This window comes from Bos grunniens, chromosome 6 (assembly GCF_055505025.1).
Source record: "Bos grunniens cultivar Pamir isolate PY7600 chromosome 6, Bosgru_T2T1.0, whole genome shotgun sequence".
Lineage (NCBI taxonomy): Eukaryota > Metazoa > Chordata > Mammalia > Artiodactyla > Bovidae > Bos > Bos grunniens.
Genome location: NC_141170.1, coordinates 104,678,873 through 104,702,178, shown reverse-complemented (window position 1 = coordinate 104,702,178; position 23,306 = coordinate 104,678,873). Strand labels below are relative to the sequence as shown.

The following is a 23,306-nucleotide window of genomic DNA, read 5'->3' as shown; positions in this document are numbered from 1 at the left end:
TTCTTGCCTGGAAAATTCCACAGACAGAAGAGTCTGGTGGGCTACAATCCATGGGGTCATTAAAAAAAAGTCAGACCTGACTTACCGACTAAACAGCAACAACAACAGTAAAATGACACAAAGATTTTATAGCCCAGTGTTTTCAGTGGTTCTTGGATTGTTTATTCTATTGTTGCTTCCATATTAAAAAAAAATAATGGAAAATATCCAAACATTATTCATGGAGAATGACTTCTCTATTCATGAAGGGAGAATGGAACTTATCTTAATGTGAGAAGAAGGCTCAAACCATCTTACGTTTTGTTTTTTATGAAAGCTAACAGTATAAGGCATCATTATATTGGCCTCCCCTTCCTCCTGTACACATGCATGCAAAAGGAACTCAACACCTAAGGCACAATACGGGACTGTAGGTGATCTGACTAGGGTATACTTATTCCTAACAGGCTGCCTGTTGCTAAAATGAGTTAAGTTTGAGCGTGTTTCAGAACCTGAAGAGATGGGATGTAACATGGCCTGGGAACTTGTCATAGACTTGAGGGGCACAGAGCCCCCTAGCCTGTTTTTAACTTTTTATTTTATATTGGAGTATAGTTGATTAACAATGTTGTGTTAGTTTCAGGTATACAGCAAGGTGATTTAGTTATGCATATATGTGTATCTAATCTTTTTCAAATTCTTTTCCCATTTAAGTTGTTACGTAATATTGAGGAGAGTTTCCCATGCTATACAGTACATCTTTGTTGGTCATCTGTTTTAAATATTGGAGTGTGTGCATGTCAATTCCAAATTCCTTAACTATTCCTCCCTTTGCCCTTCCCCGCTGGTAACCATAAGTTTGCTCTATAAGTCTGTGAGTGTTTCTGTTTTGTAAATGAGTTCATTTGTATTATTTTATTGTGTGATTCTTGTTTTAAGTATCAGATAATACTTGTATGATACTTAAGTATCATACAATATTGATATCATACAATATTTGTCTTTCTCTTTCTGACTTACTTCACCATTCTTTATTGTACTATTTCAGCTGTCTTGATGCTTTATCCCCTTGTCGTGAGCAAACTTGTTACCCATTTCCTGATATGTATTTTTCTTATCACATTGCATTAGATCATTTTTCATTATCAAATAGTTTATTTGAGACTTCATCAAAGTTACAAGTTGCTTATTTTATCCATGTTAAGTTGAATGGAATGTTCATAATGTATATAGTTGGAATCACAACAGGCATTTTTTTGCTGAAACTGTAAATTACTTCTGCATTTGAGCAATGCAATGTAAATATTTTATAGTAAGTGTGGGTGTGTGTTAATTTTTGGAATTCATTATGATAGCTACCAGTAATTTAAAGTCTTAATTATTATTAAATACTACCAACAGCAACTCTCTAATTGTAGATATAGTTTCTACATGTAGAAATGTAATCATACTGCATAATCATTACTGTGAATTTTGGAAATTGGAGTTCAGTCCACTGTAGTTCCACTGAAAGTTCCCTGTCCCTCTTCCCCATTAAGGTGAACTAGTTTGCAAGTCCATTTTTTGTCTTTAATTACATCAATAGTCAATATCAACTTTTTACAGTAAGATATCAAACAAATGTAAATGAGGACTCTCCTTTATGTCTGTTTATTAGCAAGATTTTGAGAGAGCTATTGAACTTTGTTGGGAAAGGCCTTAAAGAATTTAATCTGTAATTTAAGATGTCTTTATTTCAGCAAGATCATGTGCATGCATATTGTCAGCATAATGACTTGTAGTATTACTTTTATTTACCTTCTTGCTACTGTTGATGTCATAAAGAATGCTATCTAGTTCTCAATACTGCCTGATTTATACTTTACTATGCCCAAGTCTCCCATAGCATTTTTCTAATAAGCCAGAAGATAAGAAGAAAGCTGACTCAGGAACCTATACCAGGTTCTGGACTAGAGCATGTCCTAATCACTTGACTTTTACAAGAAGATCTGCAGTAGAAATGTATTGATATGGTACCAGGTTTTAGTGGAGGAGAAAAGTTAGTAAAATTCTTTATGATTTTCATGTTGCGCAATAATAATTTGGAGTAAAAGTGAGCCAAGTAAAGCAGTTCTTCATGCAGACTTGAGTTTTGAGGATGTTTTAAAGAGGCCTGGGACACAGTTGTGAGTGCATCACTTTCATAAAATTTACTTGTCCAGGACCACTTCGGGATGCAAAGTGTGTTATTTTGAGGGGAATTTGATGAAAATGGTTACTTTAACATTACTGTAGAAGACTATGTATGTAAATACTACAAATAATAATTCTTTTTATTAAAGCACCATTTTTCCTTCCTTCTTTAAAATGTCAGTTTCACAGAGAATTACATTTTTTCACAGATTCCTTAAAAGTTTTAAATTAAGCTTTTGAATTTTGTCCTCAGAGCAGTCTCAGGGCTATATTTTTGGTATTTTTATATTTAATAGTGGTGAACTAGATGAGAGGCAATGAAATTAACAATTTGCCATCACTGCCAAAACTTGACATCCCTTGATTTGTTTCATGTAAAGTATATCATTATATACCAAATATTTCTATCAAATACTGAGTCCATATAGTTCTTGATCCAAACTTCATTCAAGAAACAAGTTGAATACTAGGTTTTGAAAAGCAAAAATCAAGAATACAGTCAATTTTCCAGACTGAGGAATCGATTTCTACTAGAAAGGCAGCTTTTTGAGACTTGACAAAGAACTGGGTCTCTGAGACACTCTGCTCTTTCAGTTTGTTTGAGCACAGCAGTATCTAGCTGGAACAAAATCTCACCACAACAGGTACGTGCTTGGTGTGGTAATCCCTGCAGCGATCTGAGAAGTTTCTGCTTACGGCGGTGGCTTGCCGTGTTCTGCATTGCTGCAGTCTTATGCAATGGGTTGTATTTTATTTCAGAAGACTTGTTGCTCATGAAGTGTTTAATAGCTACTTTGGTACCTACTATAATAGTAATGTTGTTCACTTATATTTGTGTAGTATTTTAGAACGGTCATCCCCCAGGTGTGGTGCCTGGTCCAGCAGGAGCATCACAAGGAACCTTGTCAGAAATGCAAATTCTTAGGCCCCACCCAAGAGCTACTGAAACTCTGGGAATGGGAATCTAGTCATCTCTTTTAAACAGCCCCCAGGTGACACTGATGCATACTAGAGTTTGACAACTACTGGCTTACAGTTTTCAAAGTGTTCTCACTGTGGTATTAGACAGTAGGGCACTGCTTTTGTTTTACGGGAGGATCTAAGGCTTAGGGAAGTTGATTGATGGCCTCAATTTCAAATCTAAGTGATAGAATTTGTACTTGAATCATCTTCTTTTTGCTCCAAGCCTTACCATTCTTTCTATCCCATGCCCAGCTCCCACTTGTCAAAGTGACTCAAATTATGAAAACTGGGGTTTGGTGAACAGACCTGGGCTCTTGCCACAAGACTTTGTGATGGTGAATGTTATCTGGATTTTAGAAGTAACTAGCTTAAGGAGCAAGACTATTTTACTTCTCTTTAGTGGTCAGGCATGAAATGTGAATTTAGCATAGCTGTGATTCCTGTCAAGTCTAGGGAATCAAGTTGCAGTCCTGGAGACACCAGACTGGAGAGACTAGTTCTCTAGGGAACTAACCGCCCACCACACTGGCCATGTTATTTATTATCACCTCCAGGATTTTCTCGTTGCAGTGATGATAGGATGTAGGAGGCATTTATGGCTCTATACTTAAACTGTGTGATAGAACACAGTGCAGAGTACTTAAAACAAGGAGATTTAAACTATAATATACAATATTTATTTGGAAAAACTGATCATCATTTGCTTTCTGTGCTGATGTTACTTCAAAAAAATCCTGAGAAATTTTAATTATAGATGAATTTCCCCAATTATTCTTTCCTTTCCATTTCTTCTAAGGAAAGAAAATTTTAAACACTAAGTAGAAAGATAATCAAGTTCCTCTCCTTATAGAAATGTCAGCATAAAAAGTGCTTCAGAAAAATCTGCATATGCTCACACACTGTTCCCTCACTATTTTGCCTCCATTATATATATATATATATATATATATATATATATATATATCTTGAAATGTGAAATACCTGAGTTTCAGAAAAATATTTATTTTTGGAATGGAAGCAGGGGACAAATTTTACTAAAATTTAAGTTACAAAGTATCTGGTTAGTATTTTAACCAGATATAGTTTTCTTCCATCTCCTGTATTGTATCTTCAAACTGAATTTCAGAAAAAAAAATCTGTTAAAGAAAATTTTCTTATTTATTCATTCTTATAGTGTTATATTCAAGTAATAAATATAATAATTATGATATAATGTACTATAGTGCTTTTACATTTTTAAACAAATTACATCTACATTTTTTTTTTACTTCTCATAATAAAAATGTGCTTTAAGTTTTATTATTCACTTATTTATAGGTGAAGATACTGGGGTTTAAGGGGAGTGAGGTAAATTTTCAAAACTTACTAGCAAGTCAGGCCCTTTGACTTGAAATAACATTTACTTTCTACCACTGAGTGTGCTGCAAAGGACACAATGAGGTGTGCTTATGGCTCTAACTAATGGAAAAATTTTACTGGTAAATATAGAGCAAATTTCCTCTCATCTATGACAAAAATTTTATTTAAAAATTATAAAGCAGTCTCAGCTTAAAAGGCAATGGTATTTTATTCCACTTTGTTCTTGAAGTAATTATTTTGTAGATAACCTTGCAAATAACTTGCAATCCTTGTCATTTGAAAATTGTGGTCATTTACTCAAAGTAAATTGTTTCTCATGTGAGTTCATATTTTAAAAATATCACAATGGAATAAATTACCCTCAAAATTTATTTCTTTCCTAATATTAGTTTCCTTTCATCTTCTTTTCTTTCTTCCCATGTTCCTACTTTCCTTCTGCATCCCATGATTTAGCATTTTGACTTTCAGGGACAACTATAACAATTTGAAAACTCTGAAATTTGTTCCATTTGTAATATTTTTGGAATTCTGGTTTGATTTTCTCACATAAGTGGCAAAGAGGAAGCTATACCACTGTTTGACCAGACAGATTTCCTGGTGTCCAAAACTGGTATCCTCATTCTGTATTGGTAGACTCTTGTATTACTGAGTTTTAATAAAACTCATAACATTCTAAGAATTAATCAAAGGGATATTTGGCTTATGCATAAAAATTTGAAAAACCATATGAAATGACTTTTGCATTTTACTGAGGGCAGCGAATCCTTGATCTGTTGCCAGGGTCAATTATGGAACCAGTTTTAAAACTTAACTTCAAGGGGAAAATGTGTGTTCATTAAATTAAGCTATTATTTAGGCAACCTTTGGGTTTGGATGTTGCTGCTCTTGGCACAAACAACTTCAGAGAAATGGTTAGCAATATTGAAACAGGCAAGTTGGATATTGCCAAGTATCCATTTAGTCTGATGTCTTGTGTCTATTGGAAATCTCCTTTGAATGCTGCTGAAAGATCTCTTTCCATACATCCTCCACCCCCTTGGACAATTTTTAGCACTATATCTTACATGGAATATCTCTTAAGGCATTTAAACATAAATAATTATCCCAGATTGGCCTGATTCTTTCAAAACTAAGACACTTAAGAGTTTTGTTGGGGGCAGTCCTAAGATGGCAAAGGAATAGGATGGGAAGACCACTTTCTCCCCCACAAATTCATCAAAAGATCATTTGAATGCTGAGCAGCTTCCACAGAATAACTTCTGAATGCTGGCAGAGGACACCAGGCACCCAGAAAGGCAGCCCATTCTCTTTGAAAGGAGGTCACCTCTATCTACTCCCTCCCCCTTCTCTTCTCTACTTAACTCTGTGAATCTCTTTAGGTGTTCTGGGCTGTGGAGAACACTTAAGGAACTGATTACTGGCTAGATTGGTCTCTCTCCTTTTGAGTCCCCCTCTTCTCCTCCTGGTCACCTCTATCTTCTTCCTCCATCTTCTCTTCTCTATGTAATTCTGTGAACCTCTCTGATTGTTCAAGACTGTGGAGAACACTTAGGGAACTGATCACTGGCTAGATTGGTCTCTCCCCTTTTGAGTCCCCCTCTTCTCCTGCTTACCTCTATCTCCCTCGTCCCTCTTCTCTTCTCCATGTAACTCTGTGAACCTCTCTGGGTGTCCCTCGCTGTGGAGACTCTTTTCACCATTAATCTAGATGTTTTATCATCAGTACTGTATGGATGGAGAAGTCTTGAGGCTGCTGTAAGAAAAAGACTGAAAGCCAGAGACAGGAGGATTAAATCCAAAACTTGAGAACACCAGAAAACTCCTAACTCCAGGGAATATTAATTGACAAGAGCTCATCCAAAAACCTCCATACCTACACTGAAACCAAGCTCCACCCAAGAGCCAACAAGTTTCAGAGCAAGACATACCATGCTTATTCTCCAGCAATGCAGGAACATAACCTTGAGCATTAAAATATAGGTGGTCAAAAGTCACACCAAACCCACAGACACCTCAAACTCACTACTGGACACTTCATTGCACTCCAGAGAGAAGAGATTCAACTTCACCCACCAGAACATGGACACAAGCTTCCCTAACCAGGAAATCGTGACAAGCTACTCGTCCAACCACACCTACAGGGAGGAACCTCCCCAATAAAGAGGAACCACAAACTTCCAGCATACAGAAAGGACACTCCAAACACAGCAATCTAACAAACCAAACACAGCAATCTAAACAAAATGAAAAGGCAGATAAATATTCAGCAGGTAAAGGAACATGATAAATGCCCACCAAACCAAACAAAAGAGGAGGAGATAGGGAGTCTACCTGAAAAACAATTCAGAATAATAATAGTAAAGATGATCCAAAATCTTGAAAACAAAATGGAATTACAGATGAATAGACTGGAGACAAGGATTGATAAAATGCAAGAAATGTTTAACAAGGACCTAGAAGAAATAAAAAAGAGGCAATCAATGTCTCTTTTTGAATAATGCAATAACTGAGATCAAAAGCACTGTGGAGGGAACCAACAGTAGAATAACTGAGGCAGAAGATAGGATAAGTGAGGTGGAAGATAGAATGGTGGAAATAAATGAAGCAGAGAGGAAAAAAGAAAAAAGAATAAAAAGAAATGAGGACAACCTCAGAGACCTCTGGGACAATGCTAAACACCCCAACATTCTAATCACAGAAGTCCCAGAAAAGAAGACAAAAAGAAAGGCCATGAGAAACTACCTAAGGAGATAATAGTTGAAAACTTCCCTAAAATGGGAAAGGAAATAGTCACCCAAGTCCAAGAAACCCAAAGAATCCCAAACAGGATAAACCCAAGGCAAAACACCCCAAGACACATATTAATCAAATTAACAGAGATCAAACACAAAGAGCAAATATTAAAAGCAACAAGGGAAAAGCAACAAATAATACACAAGGGGATTCCCATAAGGATAACAGCTGATCTTTCAATAGAAACTCTTCAGGCCATAAGGGAATGGCAGGACATATTTAAAATGATGAAAGAGAAAAACCTACAACCATGGTTACTATACCCAGCAATGATCTCATTCAAATATGAAGGAGAAATCAAAAGCTTTACAGACAAGCAAAAGCTGAGAGAATTTAGCACCACCAAACCAGTTCTTCAACAAATGCTAAAGGATCTTCTCTAGACAAGAAACACAGAAAATGTATATAAACTTGAACCCCAAACAACAAAGTAAATGGCAATGGAATCATACTTATCAATAATTACCTTAAATGTAAATGTATTGAATGCCCCCAACCAAAAGACAAAGACTGGCTGAATGGATACAAAAATAAGACCCCTATATATGCTGTTGACAAGAGACCCACCTCAAAACAAGGGACACATACACACTGAAAGTGAAGGGCTGGAAAAAGACATTTCATGCAAATGGAGACCAAAAGAAAGCAGGTGTAGCAATACACATATCAGATAAAATAGACTTTGAAGTAAAGGCTGTGAAGAGAGACAAAGAAGGACACTACATAATGATCAAAGAATCAATCCAAGAAGAAGATATAACAATTATAAATATTTATGCACCCAACATAGGAGCACCACAATATGTAAGGCAAATGCTAACAAGTATGAAAGGGAAAAGTAACAGTAAAACAATAATAATAGAAGACTTTAATACCCCACTCACAACTATGGATAGATCAACCAAACAGAAAATTAGCAAGGAAACACAAACTTAAATGATGCAATAGATCAGTTAGACCTAATTGATATCTATAGGACATTTCACCCCCAAAACAATGAATTTTACCTTTTTCTCAAGTGCAGACAGAACCTTCTCCAGGATAGACCACATCCTGGGCCATAAATTTAGCCTTGGTAAATTCAAACAAACAAACAAACAAACAAAAACACCTGAAATCATTTCAAGCATCTTTTCTGATCACAATGCAGTAAGATTAGATGTCAACGACAGGAAAAAAAACTATTAAAATTACAAACATATGGAGGCTAAACAACACACTTCTAAATAATCAACAAATCATAGAAGAAATCACAAAAGAAATCAAAATATGCATAGATAAATGAAAATGAAAACACAACAACCCAAAACCTATGGGATTCAGTAAAAGCAGTGCTAAGGCGAAGGTTCATAGCAAAACAAACTTACCTCAAGAAATGAGAGAAAATAACCTAACTTTACACCTGAAGCAACTAGAAAAAGAAGAAATGAAAAACCCCAGAAGGAAAGAAATCATAAAAATTAGGGCAGAAATAAATGAAAAAGAAACCAAGGAGACTATAGCAAAAATCAACATAACTAAAAGCTGGTTCTTTGAGAAGATAAATAAAACAGACAAACCATTAGCCAGATTCATCAAGAAAAAAAGGGAGAAGACACAAATGCACAAAATTAGAAATGAAAATGGAGAAATCACAACAGACAAAACAGAAATACAAAGGATCATAAAAGAATACTATCAGCAACTATATGCCAATAAAATGGACAACTTGGAAGAAATGGACAAATTCTTAGAAAAGTATAATCTTCCAAAACTGAACCAGGAAGAAATAGAAAATCTTAACAGACCCTTCACAAGCACAGAAATCGAAACTGTAATCAGAAATCTTCCAACAAACAAAAGCCCAGGACCAGATGGCTTCACAGCTGAATTCTACCAAAAATTTAGAGAAGAGCTAACACCTATCTTTCTCAAACTCTTCCAGAAAATTGCAGAGGAAGGTAAACTTCCAAACTCATTCTATGAGGCCACCATCACCCTAATACCAAAACCAGATAAAGATGCCACAAAAAAATAAAACTACAGGCCAATATCACTTTTGTACATAGAAGCAAAAATCCTTAACAAAATTGTAGCAAACAGAATCCAACGACATGTTAAAAAGATCATACATCATGACCAAGTTGGCTTTATCCCAGGGATGCAAGGATTTTTCAATATTCACAAATCAATCAATGTGATACACCACATTAACAAATTGAAAGATAAAAACCATATGATTATTTCAGTAGATGCAGCGAAAGCCTTTGACAAAATTCAACATCCATTTATGATAAAAACCCTCCAGAAAGCAGGAATAGAAAGAACATACCTGAACATAATAAAAGCCATATATGATAAACCCACAGCAAACATTTTCTTCAATGGTGAAAAATTGAAAGCATTTCCCCTAAAGTCAGGTACAAAACAAGGGTGCCCTCTCTCACCACGACTATTCAACGTAGTTTTGGAAGTTTTAGCCACAGCAATCAGAGAAGAAAAAGAATAAAAGGAATCCAGATTGGAAAAGAAGAAATAAAAATCTAACTGTTTGCAGATGACATGATCCTCTACATAGAAAACACTAAAGACACCACCAGACAATTACTAGGCTAATCAATTAATATAATAAAGTTTCAGGATATAAAATTAACACACAGAAATCCCTTGTATTCCTATACACTAACAATGAGAAAACAGAAAGAGAAATTAAGGAAACAATTCCATTCACCATTGCAATGGAAAGAATAAAATACTTAGGAATAAATCTACCTAAAGAAACAAAAGACCTATATATAGAAAACTATAAAACACTGATGAAAGAAATCAAAAAGGACACAAATAGATGGAGAAATATACCATGTTCATGAATCAGAAGAATCAATATAGTGAAAATGAGTATACTATCCAAAGCAATCTATAGATTCAATGCAACCCCTATCAAGCTACCAATGGTATTTTTCAGAGAACTAGAACAAATAATTTCACAGTTTGTATGGAAACACAAAAAACCTCAAAGAGCCAAAGCAATCTTGAGAAAGAAGAATGGAACTGGAGTAATCAACCTGCCTGACTTCAGACTATACTACAAAGCTACAGTCATCAAGACAGTATGGTACTGGCACAAAGACAGAAATATAGATCAGTGGAACAAAATAGAAAGCCCAGAGATAAATCCACGCACCTATGGACACCTTGTCTTTGACAAAGTAGGCAAGAATATACAGTGGAGAAAAGACAATCTCTTTAACAAGTAGTGCTGGGAAAACTGGTCAACCACTTGTAAAAGAATGAAACTAGAACACTTTCTAACACCATACACAAAAATAAACTCAAAATGGATTAAAGATCTAAATGTAAGACCAGAAACTATAAAACTCCTAGAGGAAAACATAGGCAAAACACTCTCTGACATAAATCACATCAAGATCCTCTATGATTTATCTCCCAGAATAATGAAAATAAAAGCAAAAATAAACAAATGGGATCTAATTAAACTTAAAAACTTTTGCACAATGAAGGAAACTATAAGCAAAGTGAAAAGATAGTCTTCAGAATGGAAGAAAATAATAGCAAATGAAGCAACTGACAAAGAATTAATCTCAAAAATATACAAACAGCTCATGCAGATTTAGAAAATAAATGACCCAATCAAAAAATGGGCCAAAGAACCAAACAGACATTTCTCCAAAGAAGGCATACAGATGGCTAACAAACACATGAAAAGATGCTCAACATCACTCATTATCAGAGAAATGCAAATCAAAACCACAATGAGGTACTATCTCACACTGGTCAGAATGGCTGCGATCCAAAAGTCTACAAGCAATAAATGCTGGAGAGGGTGTGGAGAAAAGGGAACCCTCTTACACTGTTGGTGGGAATGCAAACTAGTACAGCCACTATGGAGAACAGTGTGGAGATTCCTTAAAAAACTGGAAATAGAACTGCCATACAACCCATCAATCCCACTGCTGGGCAATCACACCGAGGAAACCAAAAACGAAAGAGACATGTGTACCCCAATATTCATCACAGCATTGTTTACAATAGCTAGGGCATGGGAGCAACCTAGATGTCCATCAGCAGATGAGTGGATAAGAAAGCTGTGGTACATATCCACAGTGGAATATTACTCGGCTATTAAAAAGAATGCATTTAAGTCAGTTCTAATGAGGTGGATGAAACTGGAGCCTATTATACAGAGTGAAGTAAGTCAGAAAGAAAACCACCAATACAGTATATTAATGCATATATATGGAATTTAGAAAGACAGTAAGGACGACTCTATATGCGAGACAGCAAAAAAGATACAGATGTAAAGAACAGACCTCTGGACTCTGTGAGAGAAGGTAAGGGTAGGATGATTTGAGAGGATAGCATTGAAACATGTATATCGCCATATGTGAAATGGATTGCCAGCCCAGGTTCGATGCCTGAGGCAGGGTGCTCAGGGCCAGTGCACTGGGATGACCTTGAGGGATGAGATGGGGAGGGATGTGGGAGGGGGGTTCAGGATGGGGAATGCATGTACACCCATGGCTGATTCATGTCAATGTATGGCAAGAACCACCACAATATTGTAAAGTAATTAGCTTCCAATTAAAATAAATTAATTTAAAAAAAGAAAGAGTTTTGTTTGTGTTCAGGTCCTCAGTATCATCTAGCTCATTTGACTCCCAGCTGGCTAATAGGAATCAGAGAGAAGTGTTACATTTCAGTTGTCAAGAATATAAAACTTGGCAACTTTCCAGTAACCTGAAGTTCTGAATGTGTGTGTATAACACATTAACTGTGAAATAGATGCGTTTCTTTTCTCCTTATGGGGAAATAAACACAGTCATTGGTGTTCCTTTCTCATAGGGAGTTGTTGTGGTAGGTGATACTGCCCCCAAATGGCACAAGTGTTACTATTTGTCCCACATGCTTTTCCACAACCTTGTCACCTGCCACCCCTCCCCCCTCCCCCATCAATAAGTGAGGTCTGTATCCCCTTCTCTTGATACTAGACAAGTTTTGGTGAGACTCTCCATAAAGTGAAGTGGAGTAATATGACTTCAGGGTACATGACTTCTCAGGTGAGATCATACCAATGGGAAGGCTTCCTTCTGGTGCTCTCTCTTTTGGGGCTCATCCTAGGAAATTAAATACTGTGTTATGAATAAGCCAAGCATCTGCATGGAAAAGCCATATTCAGGCCACAGGTCCAGCTAAGTGCCCCACCAACAGCCAACATCAGCCACCATCTGAATGAAGGGATCTTCAGAAGACTTCTGACCCCAGTCTTCCAGCTACCCTATTTGATGCTATATGAATAAAACTGAACTCTTCCTACTGGGCCCTACCTACATCGCAGAGCCATGAGAAAATTAGTGCTTGTGTAATTTGTTATGTAGCAATAGATAAGTGGAAGAGTATGTGCCCCAGAAAGAAATTTACAACAGCATTTCATATAATTAGAAAAAGAGAAAAGAATTGGTTGCACAAATGCAAAATACTTCTGAAATTCAGACATCATAAACATCTAAAATTCTATCAAATTATATATTCAACACGGGGAGGAAAAATTGCCATATCTCAGCATTTTTTTTAATTGAACAAACTAATGCCCAATGGCATCTTAAAGATATTTGCCACTTCCACTTCCAAAGTCCCCGTTCCACCAGTCCTTTGTGGATTTCCTGTAAGTCCTGGTTTCCTGTAAGTTCTGGTTCCTACAGAACCAGAAAGAGTATTTTCAAAAAGACAATTGATTTCATGATGTTCTTTCTGGGAGATCAGCACTAAAAATCCTGGATGTAGATCTGAGCTGAAACAGACTGAGATGACAACAAAACGGAAACAAAGTGGCTTTTCTGATGCCGCTGAATGGTTTACACCAAACTTTACTTTTTAAATTTAATGTAAAAGGTTTATCAGTGGGTGAACATCTATAACATTAAGGGTTAATGATTGTGAGGGTTGAGAGTTAATTTATTTAAATCACTCAGAGTAGTCCCTGTACAGTGTAAACACCATTTGTATATGTATGCATTATAATTATGATTGTGATTGTCAAATCTGTTATTTGCTTAATTATTAAAGTGATCCTCACTTGTGATTCCCTACTATGAATCAGGAGAGAATTAGAAAACAACATAGTACGTTTACTTTTCATGCAATATGAAAATAATTCTGTAAGTTTTCAAAGTAAATGAGAAGCAGTTTAGGGAGATAGTTTTTCTAAAGTTGTGAAGCCCTGGCTTGCTATCACCACTTGTTACCACTTGAGGCACTGCTGACAGTAAGTCAGGATTTCCAGAAGCACCAGTCTTTGTAGCCAATGACAGGATATACAAGAACCTTCTCATTTTGGAAAGTTCTGTTGCTCATTTAATCCCTGTGTTGCAATGACCTGAGAGTCTGTGACTCCCCTAATTCTACCCTCAAATCAGAGAAGCTCTGTACAAAGTTAGGGATCAGTCCATAAGACCATTCTGATATTAGCTACAGAACCTGGGTATTCAGAGACCACCCTTGGGTTTAAACTATTAGGCTCACAGTTAGTTACAGGTGAGAAATCAGCCAAGGAAAGAGATTCACAGAGCAGAATTCAGGAAAGTTCCAAACAAGGACCTTCTGCTTATCCTCTCCTTGTGCAGTCTTGGACAGCGGTACTCTTCTGGCAATGATATGTGATGATACACATGGAGTACAGCCAACTAGGCAAGTTCACCTGAGGCTTGTGTCCCTAGTTTTTATTGGGTTTCATTGTGAACTTGACTGCCCGAGTGTCTGATCTTTAGTCTCCAGCCCCTCTAATGGTAGTAGATATCACATGGCCCAAAACCCCATTGGAAGTCACATGGTTAGATTGTCTGGTGTGGCCGAAAGCCTCCAGGTTTACAAAGACACTATTCCTAGAGATTATCTTTCAGGAGCTAGGGGAAAGTACAGCCCTGTCTTTGGTAAGGTTAAATCTTTCCTGCATACTCTGAAGTTGAATTCTCTTAAGTGACTGAATATCAGATCTATTTTTTTCTCCTCACTCCTTGGTAATAAGAGGAATCAATCCTGGTCACCTAGGAGGTGTCACAAAATATATGTTTTATTCCCTTCTCTTAAATACTTACCATATTTTGGTGAGAACTTCTAATGTTTTATCAGTAAGGAAACAATGAGAGTGTACAGCAGCTTGGGTTCAGCTTTTTAGCACAGATCATAAGGTAAGTGTTCTGGTTCTTATGCAGGAATCTGAGGCCCAACAGAGTCATTAAACTGTAGAGTTTCTTTGTCTTCTACATATTATACTAGGCTTGTTCTTGTTCATCAATACTACTTCTTTTCTCTCCCTCAGTTCAGTTCAGTGTCTCAGTCGTGTCCGACTCTTTGCGACCCTATGAACTGCAGCGTGCCAGGCCTCCCTGTCCATCACCAACTCCCGGAGTTCACCCAAACTCATGTCCATTGAGTCAGTGATGCCATCCAGCCATCTCATCCTCTAAACGTTATCAACTTCTCTGCTCTTCCAACTATTGGTTTAGAGGGTACAAATGTTGATTAGAAAATAATACATCAATATATACACATATTGTATATATTGTATATACACACACACACACATATATACATAAGTATATTTGCCAGAATAGGCTTGGTAAATGACTTGACTCAAATTATTAATATTGAATTACTTGAATGAAAAATTTTTGCTTTATCTTGTCCCACTCACTTGTTCATTCAGAGCTTATCTTGTGATGTGCCAGGTTACTGATATGCACACAAATGTGAATGAGGTGTATCTCCTTCCCACAGTGGGGAACTTTTCCAAAATACACATGACCTTTCTTCCTTTATTCTCTACTCTCTGCTTTTCTGTGTTCTGTTAGTGTTTGAGGATGGGGAAGGAAGTGCCTGGAAAGTGAATGTGTATATACAAAGAGATCTCTAAATATCCACCCACTGCCTCCAAAGACCATTAAGAACCACTGTTAGACGTTTACAATGTAAAGGGAGGGAGATAGAGATAAATAAATAGTCACAACCCTCCAGGTGAAATAGGGGTATGTGCAAAATGTTGCTAAAATGTTTGGCTAACATTGTCAGAGTGAAGAGACAACAATAGAGAAATGGCTTCATTCGATTTGCCAGTAGGCAACAAATTTTCAGGGAAGCTAATTTTAAAAAGGAATAGAAAGGAAAAAAGACATATTCAGTTGAAGTTTGCACTTTTTTTTGTTGTTCATCGTATGAAATGATGCTTGCCAGGCACTTGGCATGAGTCATCTTCATGATTAAATTGAACGGTGAGTTACTGATAGGGATGGGTTTTCTCACCATAGACGGGCACATAGTTTCAGCAAATAAAATTAGGTGGCTCCACACCAAGGAGAGATTTAAAAACTGCAGTTGTTAATTGTATAACACCATTCATAGGCGCTTTATCCTATCACCAGGAAATAAACCTTTTCTATTTTTCATTAAAAAGAAATCTATATAGATGTAGCCTGGAGAGGATGAAAGTGTCCGTTTTTACATTTAAGGATTTGTGCTTTATGAGCCTTGATACATTAATGCTTCCTCTGGGGCTCTTCTGCATGAGCACATTGCACAGGTGGCCCATTGAATTTATAGACACAATAACCGAATGGGAGAAATAAGAGGCCAGAGCATTTGTGGCACATGGGATGCAGCTGGCTGGGCCACTTAACAGCCGCCATAAGTTTTATGTAACACAGCCCCTTACTGAAACACAGAAGACACTCTTTTTTCCTGGGACCCCAACCTGCTGCTTTTCTCAGTCTTCTGTTCCTCTAGCACAGACCATGCAAACCCCCAGGAGCTGCTTTGTCAAACTCTGAAATAAGCAAATTAATTTATAATAATTTATGAAGTTCTGGAGCTCCTTGAGATGAACATCTGCTAAATGCGACTTCACATTGTAGCGTTCTATACGTCGATGAGTTAAACAGTTCAGGGGCTTGGAAATTTGAAAAAAATTAAAGCATCTCTGTCTAAAGTAAGTTTGAAAAAAGTCAGGGAACTAGCTTTTGCAAACTAAAAGGATTACTTTATCATCTAAATTATAAACACCAGTTAGGGGTGAGAGATATGGTGCTTTGACCAGAATTTCTTCAAGACCATTGGAATATCTATTGCCAAATGCTGCTGAGAATAAACTAGAAAAATTTATTATACATAACTCCCCATCCCCCCCACAGTCTAAAACTTAAAAGACATTGAATTAGTTATGGGCAAACACTTCTAAAGATTCCTAGCCAGTTTGTTAGTGCCCCGTACTTAACACGGGGGTACTTTAGAGCACTGCTGTCATGAGTGAGGGACAGAGATGAAAATATGAGAGAAATGGAGTGAGATAGAGAAAGAGTATGATGTGAAGCAAGTATAACTGAGAAACAGAATGATAGAAAAGAGGCAAAAATACTCTTTTCCTTACTTTTGCACATTATTTCCAGGCAACATAATTTATTAATTTACTTGTTTTTTGTTGCTTTTCCTCTATTATTTTTCCCCAGGTCCAAACCGGTAGCCAAACTCAGTGTTCTTGGGAAGTTTATTTAGAAGACAAAAGTAGAAGTTATTTGAAATAACCTGTGCTTTTCAATTTTGTTTTCTAGAAGCTTGGACTCTTTGGGGAAAAAGAGCTGGAAGCAAGGATGTTACTTGACGCTGGGTTGGGCCTGGAAGCTCCCAGCTGGGAGGTAGAAAGTCCTTGGAAGGCAGTGCCCAACAGGTGGGTCCTAGATGCGAGCTCTTGACCTCTGGTTTCCAACCTCAGCCAAGATTCTCTTGGGTTATCTGTGATGCAAGTACAGCAATTGCCAGGGTCCTGTGTAAGTCTGAATGGGGAATGTGTCTATACCGACCAGCTCAGGAGGAAGTCCAGAGGAGTATTCCTCATGTGCTGACACTGCATGGGACCTCTGGTCCATTGCAACAAGTGTAAGGGAAAACCCCCTTCCAATGGCATGAAGTCTCCGATTAGGGTTTTTAGTGTTGCATTCCTCTTTGCTACATTTGACTTGTGGACTTGGGATCTCTTTTTTTTGGTAACTACCAAGTCCAGCTTACTTGCTTCTGCTGCATCAAATGTTCACAGGTATTTTAATTTGTCTACATGCACACATGCTAAGTTACTTCAGTTGTGTCCAAATCTTCGACGCTATGGACTGTAGCCCGCCAGGCTTTTATGTCCATGGGATGTTCCAGGCAACAATACTGGAGTGAGGTGTCATTTCCTCTTCCAGGGGACCTTCCTGACCCAAGGGTCCAATCTGCATCTCTTGTATCTCCTGCATTGGCAGGAAGATTCTTCACCAGTAGGGTCACCTGGGGATCTCAGAAGTAGCAGTGTATTGCAATAACTTAACATAATTTTTCCAGTTTTGCTTGTTGCCTTTTTTTGTATTCGTGTGTATGTGTTTGCCTGTGTGATTGTGCACATGTACCCACAGTCATACACTTAAAGAACCTAAAGTTACTTAATCTCAGTAGTTAGTGGATGTTGATGCTCTCATGGAGCTTCCCAGATGGTTCAGTGGTAAAGGTGATGCTTTCTTGTTCTGTGGGGTGTTTTTCTTAAATATAATCTTGATTTGAATAATAGTATAGCTTCTGCCTCATAAGAAAGAGGTATTTCTACTTGAAAATTTATTATAGCTCATAAAATGGTTAGCTCAGAATAACTGATGTTCAAATAATTGAACTAATGTACAACAGAGTAAAAGACATACACTGTTAATAGTTAATTTAGTGTAACTATAAAGTTCACAAAATACAAATAACCAGCCAGGTTATTGGGTTCTTCCTCACTAAAAATGGGTGGAACTCTTGGCCAGATGGGGTTGGCAATGTGAGTGCTTCATTGACTGGTCTGTTTTGGAAAGTATGTTTCCTTATCACCAGAATTGAACACAAGTTGCAGAGAATTGTTTCTCCTACTGCAAGTGTTTAAAAGTCTGTCTTTAAGCTTCTCTCTTTGCTTCCTGTTACCTTCCAGACAAGGCAGAGGTTGGGTGATAAGGAGATTTGCTCTGATGACACATGCTGTCCGTGAAACATCTTCTGTTTACCCTGGAAATAATGACTCTCCTTGAGCCAGTTTGTTTTCTGTCTCCTGGAGTTCATGGCAGAAGTGGGAGGAACTGAGCATTTTCTAGGTCAGGTTTTTACCAAGAAAGATTTTTAATTTTTCTTGAAAAAGTCATGGAGGGAAAAGAAGGAAAGGGATACAAAATCACAGAGCAGATATGCTTCAGTTTTAAGTTGCCTCAGGTGTCTCCTTGACATTCACAGTTTGTGGCCACAGGATGAGTGACTCAGAAGGTCAGCATCCAGTAGATTTTTAATACATTTTTACTAATCTAATTAATATTATTCTATTAGTGGAAATAGCTGACTGCAAAGAATAATTCATTGATTAGCCCTGATTAAAAAAAGAAACTTTAGTTATTAGCAGTGTCAAATAATAGGTTTGTCCTACTTCTAAGAATTTATCACAAAACAAGCATATATGCATACAGTTGACCACATCACTTGATTATTGTAGCTTTATAATATGTTTCACTGGCTTATAATACACATTTCCAAATGTAATTCTTTTTTTAAAAAATGTCAATTATCATGTGTCTATGCAGAAAATCTATGACTCTTTGTCATATTCCATCACCTTTACTATAAGCTATATTTTTATTTAAATTCTCTTAAATATACAAATAAATGTAGAACTAAATCTATACATTTTTAAGTTTTTCATCCAAGAGTATTGAATTATTTTTTAACTTTGGAAAAGTACATTATATCTAATGATGTTCAATTTCATATTTGTATTCTGAACACATTTTTATGCCTATTGATACAACTTTTTGTCTTGTTTTAATTATTCACCTAATATAAATACTCTTATAAGTGTATAACTTTTTCTGCTTAGCTTCAAAACTTTTTGATGTGGATGCCTTTGGACTTTCAGTAAAATATTATTAAATGTTTTAGCAGAATAGAGCCATGTACACAAGCCTGTACAAAATTTAATGGTATGAACTTAAGATCTATCAAGAAGTTTAGGTAATCTCTGTTTAACATAAAAACTATATTTTAAAGATAGAATTTGACATATTTTTTAGCATAAAATTTTTAAAAATTATTTAAACTCATTCAGGAAATCTGAAGATCTTTATTATCTCCGTACCATCCTTATATATGCAAATGATTTTTATACCATTCATATATAAAAGTATTGATTTTTAGGTTTATGGTTGGCAGAATACTCAATAATCAGCTTTTAATTCCTAAATACAGCATGTAATATCACTCCTCCCCCACGGGCAAATGCCACATTCCTCCCCTCCCTTTTCAAAATTTCACCCTCGCTCAAAGGCTCTAATCCAACCCTTTTCTGTGTCTGTCCCTGCTTGTGCAGTGTGTCCGATATTTGGCGTAGTTGCTGCGGTAATGAATGTCAACTTTGCTGCTTATTATGGACTCCTTACAACTTCCCATGAAGAAGGGATAAGGAATCACCCTCTTACCCTCAGCTTTGAGTCTGGTGTTCAGTTCAGCCCTGATAGTGCACCAGCTCCCTTTTGCTTAACTCACTCCTTGTGGAGTTCCACAATGACTAGTTTGTAGTCTGGCACTATCCAAAATGAAATCTTGCTCTGAACATTAGCTGATTTGGGTCCAGCCCTCCAAACCCTTTATTTCTGGAAAGTTGAATCCTGTATTTAACACCTGCCCACACTGCCTAAGGCATTGCCTCACTCCATCTTATCCTTCTACCCCAGGTCTATGACACTACTTCCCTAAAGACAGCTATTGTCATTTTCCAGATCCTGGTCATTATTACCCTGCCTTATCCAATGTACTTGGTGTATTGGCAGTTTGAATACAACTCCCATTCATGAGCCTTGCCTTAGGCATTTAGTTTGGATTTGTGGTAGTTTTGCTTGGGTCCAACTCCTAATTCATTTCACAATTCACAAATTCAGAATTACCCCAACTCTAAATACTTGCTTTTCCTTGGAAACCTACACTGTTAGGATAGCTTCAGACATTTTCTGACAGTGAAGATCATGAGATTATCATGTCTTCCTGAAAAAGTCTGGCTTAATTATTAAATTATTTTTAATTAAACCTCTAAAGGACAGAAATTTGTATTCCCTATTGTAATAATCATATTTTGGGAGAATAGATCCAGATACATAATTTGATAAATTCTAGTATATTTATGCCAATGCCAGGAGATGCAAGTTCAATCCCTGGGTTGGGAAGATCCCCTGGAGAAGGAAGTGGCAACCCACTCCAGTATTCTTGCCTGGGAAATCCCATGGACAGAGGAGACTGGTTATCTACTGTCCATGGGGTCACAAAAGAGTCAGACACAACTTAGTGACTAAAACAAGTATATTTATAGAGTCAGAGCATGAATTATTTGAAATAGGACCTGATATTGTATTCTGAATACTATGGTTATCTTATTTCTAGCATAGTTTATTGCATATAGTGTTCAAAATTTCTTTCTTGGTTAATATGTATGAATGGTATATGAGATACATTGTTAGAAGAAGCATTTTTTAGCTTGTTTAAAATCATAATTATTATTCGCAGAGCACTTTTGAGTGAATTCCTGTGTTGAAAATTTTCTGAAAACTCTTAGCATTCATACACTGTGTAAGGGGGACCTTTCCACTCTGTGCATAGAATGGTCTTTTCAATACAGCACCTGAAGGGGTCACTCATGCATAGGACAAATACTACTGTCAGTGGAGTAAACTCTTGATTTGAATAGTAAAATGTCTGAGTGGTAGTAGAAACTTTTTTTTTTTGGTCACCTCTGAGGGACAGACCAGTTGAATTCTTTCTAGAAATAAAGGTTGTTTCCAAATGAGTGTATTGAAATGTAACTGTAATGATTATTCTTCTTGTCAATTCTGAAAAGATTTTATTTCCTTGACATTTTTCTAGAAGCTTGCTTTAAGGATAAGAATGCAACCCAGAGCACACAAGCATTAGAGAGATTAGACTTTCAAAGGCTTTGAAGGAATGAAGGCATAGTTTTGTTTTGTTTTCAGACTTTTACCCTCTATTTTTTCATTGGAGAAAGGATTTTTTAGGAGCAGGAGCAAAAAAGGGTTTGTAATTGCATAGAATATTTTTCCCCCAAAACAAATTTAATTGTATTTTTGTTATCCAAAATACAGCTCAAGAAAGTATCCTCTTGCTTTATGGTTTATTACTGATTTCTCTCTAGGCAAGAATATATGAAAATTAGCAGCTCTTGACAATGAGATACTGCCCTGATAAAATACTGCATAAAGCTGAGATTTTTTTACCTTGAAAAATGGGATTGATTAATCTCACACAAAACGAGGTTATCTTAGGAATTCTGTCACTTGTATGATTGTTGTATGCCTAATTTATTATTTAAAAAACTGTGTGTGCCTAAAAACCCTAGTGCTGTCACTATATGGTAAAAGTTCTCACTGTTTTTCAAATGCTTAAAGTTCATCTGTGACTGCAAATTAAATAGAAACTCCAATTTTTGTGCATCTTCTCTGAGTAGGTTTTTATTTCTAAATTTGAATTAAGGTTGACATCTTAAAATAGCTTCATAGAGAAAAGTATGGTCACAGATATTTTTATGTCTGACAACTGCATTTTTTAAAGCAAGTGATACTCATTGATTACGTTGAAAGTTTCTTTATGCTATGTTAATTTGATAGAGCAGGCAATTTATTAGGTGTTTCCTGTTTTTAACTGTAGTCTGATTCTGAAGGAAATGAGCAGTGTCTGTGGCACAGCAGATGAGTCTGCGTCTGATGAGAGCCATGTGGGCCAAACTCTCATTTTTCATAAGTGCTGTCATTTTACAGATGTATGACCTTTTTCTTCTTTCTTCAGAGGAGGAGGATCTGGGGAAGAAGATAATACACAGGGTTCATTTGAGAAACTCTTGTAGGCAGATACACAAATCATGTCATGTAAACCAGAACAGCCCTAGGAAACCTCACATCTCTTTTCCGAAGACAATAACAGTTAGTACAGAGAAAGATGGAGTCAAAGATGATTAGGAAAACAGGAATGGTTAATGGATAACAGCAACGTGGCGCCAAGCTGTTCATTCCATGTCATAAAGATATGAAGCCACACAAACAGAGGCCAGGTGAAAGGTCTCTGAATGCATAGCCAATCAATGTATACGTGGATTTGTGCTTTGAGCCTAGGTGATGGGGAAATAATATGAAGCGTGGAGAAGTTACTCAGTAAAACAAGCGTTTCCCTCCTTCACGTTGCAGCATACCCAGGGCCACTTCACGGGTGTGTGTGGTGACCTGTGCAGTCACACAGGACTCGGCATGTGGTGTAATGCTGTGCTCTTGCCCTCCATTTTCATTATGCACTGCATTCTGATAATTATGTAGCCAGTCCTGAACATGCCTAGTACATTTTAGACCATAGTTCTTGTGTTTTTGATACATGACACTTTCACTTTTAAATTCTGAAACCATAGGTTCACATGGTCCTTGAAACCAAGGGTGTCTTAAATGGTCATTATGGTGGTCAGCTGGAAGAGATCTCTTAGACTCTTTTCATAAAGTATCTGCTTTTACTTACTCTAGATATTGGAGGCTTAAGGAGGCCAAATTTGATGGAAAGTTGAGATCGTACCTGTAAGAATTTTCCATCATGACTCATGTTTAAAATAGAATGAAGAAAAAAAATTTATTCTTAGATTGTGTTCCTAAATAGAAATCTTATTCTACTATGCTTGATCAGCTGACACATGCACACACACACACACACATCTAGGAATAAGTTTAGTGATAAATATAAATTATTTTAAAATCACCATTTTATTTTATAGTATGAAAATAGACTGTATCAAGCCTAGAATTTTCATATACATGAAGAGATGCAATTTCATGCTGTCTCGTTATGAAAAGAAATCACTACTGTATCATTTCCGTTTGGAATAAATTCTAGATATTATCATACCATTAAAGAGTATTCATAGATAAAACTTAGTTTTTATTTCATTCTTGTTAAGCTGTGTTCTAATATTG

The 23,306-nt window shown here is 36.6% G+C and overlaps 1 long non-coding RNA gene across 3 annotated transcripts in view; it reads left to right on the top strand.

Moving 5' to 3' along the window:
* The window catches only part of LOC147371147 (uncharacterized), a 552,664-nt gene that overhangs the window by 344,512 nt on the left and 184,846 nt on the right, over nucleotides 1-23,306 (top strand). For all 3 annotated transcript variants that reach the window (XR_015165883.1, XR_015165914.1, XR_015165882.1), the window contains one exon: nucleotides 16,863-16,978. This is a non-coding gene — a long non-coding RNA (uncharacterized LOC147371147). The remainder of the gene's footprint in view (nucleotides 1-16,862; nucleotides 16,979-23,306) is intronic.